This window comes from Cervus elaphus, chromosome 18 (genome assembly GCF_910594005.1).
Source record: "Cervus elaphus chromosome 18, mCerEla1.1, whole genome shotgun sequence".
In the NCBI taxonomy this organism is placed as follows: Eukaryota; Metazoa; Chordata; class Mammalia; order Artiodactyla; family Cervidae; genus Cervus; species Cervus elaphus.
In genome coordinates, this window is record NC_057832.1 from 55494733 (window position 1) to 55499347 (window position 4615).

General features: G+C 42.8%; 1 non-coding gene across 1 annotated transcript; it reads left to right on the top strand.

Moving 5' to 3' along the window:
- The first annotated feature begins 253 nt into the window (after window positions 1-253).
- On the top strand, window positions 254-360 carry LOC122674923. Its single transcript, XR_006335087.1, has one exon. It is a non-coding gene; the product is annotated as a U6 spliceosomal RNA (small nuclear RNA).
- The last annotated feature ends 4255 nt before the right edge of the window (window positions 361-4615 follow it).

Genomic DNA, 4615 nt, shown 5'->3' on the forward strand with positions numbered 1-4615 from the left:
GTCGGGCATGACTGAGAGACTAACACTACCACTGTATCTCCTATTAATTCTGTTTCTCTGGAGAGCCCTGGCTAATAGAGATTTTGGTACTAGGAAGTGGGGGTAAAGGATACCTAAAAACGTGGAAATGACTTTGGAATTGGGTAAAAGTAGGGGTTGGACAGATTTGAAGTGCATGATACAAAAAGCCTAGGGATTTTTGTATCCCTTGAAGGGATTGCCAATAGAAACATGGACATTAAAAGAGATTCTGGTGCTCGCTTCGGCAGCACATATACTAAAATTAGAACGATACAGAGAAGATTAGCATGGCCCCTGCGCAAGGATGACACGCAAATTCGTGAAGTGTTCCATATTTTTCTCCAAAGAAGACATACAGATGGCTAACAAACACATGAAAAGATGCTCAACATCACTCATTATTAGAGAAATGCAAATCAAAACCACAATGAGGTACCATTACACGCCAGTCAGGATGGCTGCTATCCAAAAGTCTACAAGCAATAAATGCTGGAGAGGGTGTGGAGAAAAGGGAACCCTCTTACACTGTTGGTGGGAATGCAAACTAGTACAACCGCTATGGAAAACAGTGTGGAGATTTCTTAAAAAACTGGAAATAGAACTGCCATATGACCCAGCAATCCCACTTCTGGGCATACACACTGAGGAAACCAGATCTGAAAGAGACACGTGCACCCCAATGTTCATCGCAGCACTGTTTATAATAGCCAGGACATGGAAGCAACCTAGATGCCCATCAGCAGATGAATGGATAAGGAAGCTGTGGTACATATACACCATGGAATATTACTCAGCCGTTAAAAAGAATTCATTTGAACCAGTCCTAATGAGATGGATGAAACTGGAGCCCATTATACAGAGTGAAGTAAGCCAGAAAGATAAAGAACATTACAGCATACTAACACATATATATGGAATTTAGAAAGATGGTAACGATAACCCTATATGCAAAACAGAAAAAGAGACACAGAAATACAGAACAGAATTTTGAACTCTGTGGGAGAATGTGAGGGTGGGATATTTCAAAAGAACAGCATGTATACTATCTATGGTGAAACAGATCACCAGCCCAGGTGGGATGCATGAGACAAGTGCTCGGGCCTGGTGCACTGGGAAGACCCAGAGGAATGGGGTGGAGAGGGAGGTGGGAGGGGGGATCGGGGTGGGGAATACGTGTAAGTCTATGGCTGATTCATATCAATGTATGACAAAACCCACTGAAATGTTGAGAAGTAATTAGCCTCCAACTAATAAGAAAAAAAAAAAAAAGAAAAAAAAATAAATAAAAGAGATTCTGGCTAAGAACTCAAAGAGAAGAGCTGTAGAGAAAGTTCCTATTGTCTTAGAAAATACATACATCATCATGAACAGAATGTTGCCAGAAATATGAATGCTAATGATGTTCCTGGTAAGGTCGCAGACAGAATTTTGGATACGGACACAAATATGCATTGAGGAAAGATAGTGTGAAGAGACACAGGGAGAAGACAGCCTTCTACAAGTCAGGGAGAGGCCTGGAACAGATCTCTTCCTCACAGGCCTCAGAAGGGCCAACCTTGCCAACATCTTCATTTTTGGATTTCTAGCTTCCAGAACCGTGAGACAGTAAATATGTATCATTGAAGCTGCCCAGTCTGTGGTGCTTTGTTCTGGCAGCCCCAGCACCCTAATGCAGGACTATCCATCTCGGTGGTGTCCTCTTCCTTATTTGTCATCAATCAGGTTCTCTGGGAGCAGGGGTCAAGACAGAGTTCAGGGTGCCAAATGTTTGTTAGGGATCAAACCCTATAAAAGGAACGGGAAGGATCCATCATCAGAAATGAATGCAACCAGTTAATATATATGACCAGCTCGTTCTGCTTAGAAAAAAGTTTAAAATAATTGAATGTCAATTCAAGCTTCACTGACCCTTGTTTTCTCTTAGTATTTATCAAAAGTATGATATAATTAGGTATTTATTTCCAAATTGATGGAGATTTATAAGCTACAAACCAAAAGGTTATTAGCCTTAAGTCAATGCTAATAACAATATACTATAAACCTAATAATTATTATTATCTACTTATTAATAATAACTTCTCTGTTCGAATCTGCTTCAGTTACAAGAATTTGAGTTAAAAAGTTTTTAAAAAGGAGGGGGAATGGGGTGGATAAATTGGGACATTGGGATTGATGTGTATATGCTACTGTATATAAAATAAATAACTAATAAGGACCTACTGCATAGCACAGGGAACTCTACTCAGTACTCTGTAATGGCCTAGATGGGAAAAAAAACTAAAAAAGAGTGGATATATGTATATGATAACTGATTTACTTTGCTATACAGCAGAAACTGCATATCACTTCACCCAACATTGTAAAGCAACTATACTCCAATTAAGATTTTAAAAAATAAATAATTTTTCCAGAAAAAAGGAAGACTAGGCAGAGGGAAAAGTTCAACAACAATGCACATCCCATGAGGCCTCAACCAGCCAGTGCTGAGCTCAGGGCTGATGATTGCCCATCAGGGCTATCTGGCGTTTGGTCAGAATGGCTGGGGCTTTATCCCCCACCTGTCTCGGTCACTGGATCAGGGCTGCCCCAGGAAGAGTGGCTTTGGGCAAGATGGCTTTCCACAAGTGAGGGCGTGGGTGGCTGACAGAATCTGCTGACTGTACCACCTATAGCCAGGCAGTGAGCCCTTCCTGGGCCACATGTCTCTGTGGCCATGAGCCATGCTGCTCACAAAACAGGGAAGAATGGTACATAGCAATACTATTTTAGCCAATCCACCCATCTTGAATATCTTTAATTTCACCAACAGGAGTCCACTTCTAATGTTCATCTTACTAACAATGAACTAATTTCAATAATAAAAATCCATTGTTCACATTCACTATGCTAATGAACAAAGCCATAAATAGTCAGTGAGAAACGATCACAGAAGCATTCAAGGTAGTGGCTTCTGGAATGTGGCTTTTCTGATAAAATCCTAGCTGATTATTCTGGAGTGGAATTTTCCATTAGAGCAACTGATGGTCCTTAGAGTAGAAACTTAAAGCTTAAACGAACCAGCACACACACAATATGACTGACCCTACTTGCTGAAGTATTTCAAAGTAAATCACAGACATCCTGACAACTCTCTTTGCAATACGCTTATCTTTGGGGCTCTTAGACATCTATTCCCTCATCTTGCCCAATCACATTGTCTTAGGGACTATTTAGTTGCAAGGAACAGAATCTACTCAGACTAGTTGAGTTTAACAGGGGTTCAGATGGTAAAGCGTCTGCCTACAATGTGGGAGACTGGGGTTCAATCCCTGGGTTGGGAAGATCCCCTGGAGAAGGAAATGGCAACCCACTCCAGTATTCTTGCCTGGAAAATCCCATGGATGGAGGAACCTGGTAGGCTACAGTCCATGGGGTCGCAGAGTCGGACACGGCTGAGCGACATCACTTTCACTTTCACTGTCAGGACATAAGGATTCGACACACAATCTCCAGATACTGAAGCTGGCAATGAAGGCTCTCTAGACCCCTTGGAGTGGAGCTGAGGTGCTGGCATCTCAAGCTGTCCCTGCCTCTCTCCTGGGGCTTCTGGCTCTCCTCTGTGTGTCTGCTGCTGTTTCCAGCTTCTCTTTGCCTTTCTACCTACTCATTGGCACACTTCCCCTGTCTTGATTTGACATAACCATCATCATTGGACCACCTCCATGTCTCTTAGGTCAATGTTTTGAGAGAGGAAAAATAAAGAGAAAATATGACAGGCAAAGCCCCAACAATGACCTAGTGTCCCCTGAGTTGGTTGAATACTGTGGTCCAGTCACCTATATAAACAAGGTAGATTGACTCCTCCTTCTAGGGTCCATGGAAGGACAAATTCCTCAAGAAGAGGATAGAAATGGGGAGTCTCTGGCAGGTCCACCCTAGTCGTACTTACACATACACACACACACAGGTACACACACGCACACCATAGGTAACTGATTAAGCCAATCCAACAGTTACTGCAAAAGGCCATGTATTCAGATTACAGTATTTAAACACACACATAATGTGTCTTCCTCAATCTGTCTCAAAAAGAAATGTCTTCTTGTTATCATTCTCTGAAACCTCATCTGCCACAAATACCACCTTTCTGGTTAGAACCCAAGGAGCTCTGAATTGACGTTTCCTCAGTGATGGCCACTTTCTACTTGGGTTGCTGCCATGGCTAGAATGGTGCAGTCCATCCCCCGCAGATACGTATCGTCAAAGGCTGTGAGTCAAGTAGCTCACAACCAACCCTATTCTATAGGAGACTCTCCAAGGAAACTCTGGCCTTGGCCTCCGCTCTAACAAGATCCCAGCATTAATTACCAACCCAGGGGAACTGATGCATGAAAGCAGAGCTGTCCTCTAGCCTGGGTACATAGAAACCTCAGCTTGTTCTGTGTTTCCTTTCATGCTTGTTTGCATCACTTAGAATTTCCCAGGACACTAGTGTGTCAGCTAATCAAATCAGCCAATCACCCTTAAGCAGGCAAAGCCATGACGCAAAGAGAGCCCTGGGTCCAGCTTGGTGGAAGCAGGCACTTCTGCCAAGGGCAGAGACAGGGCACCCCCT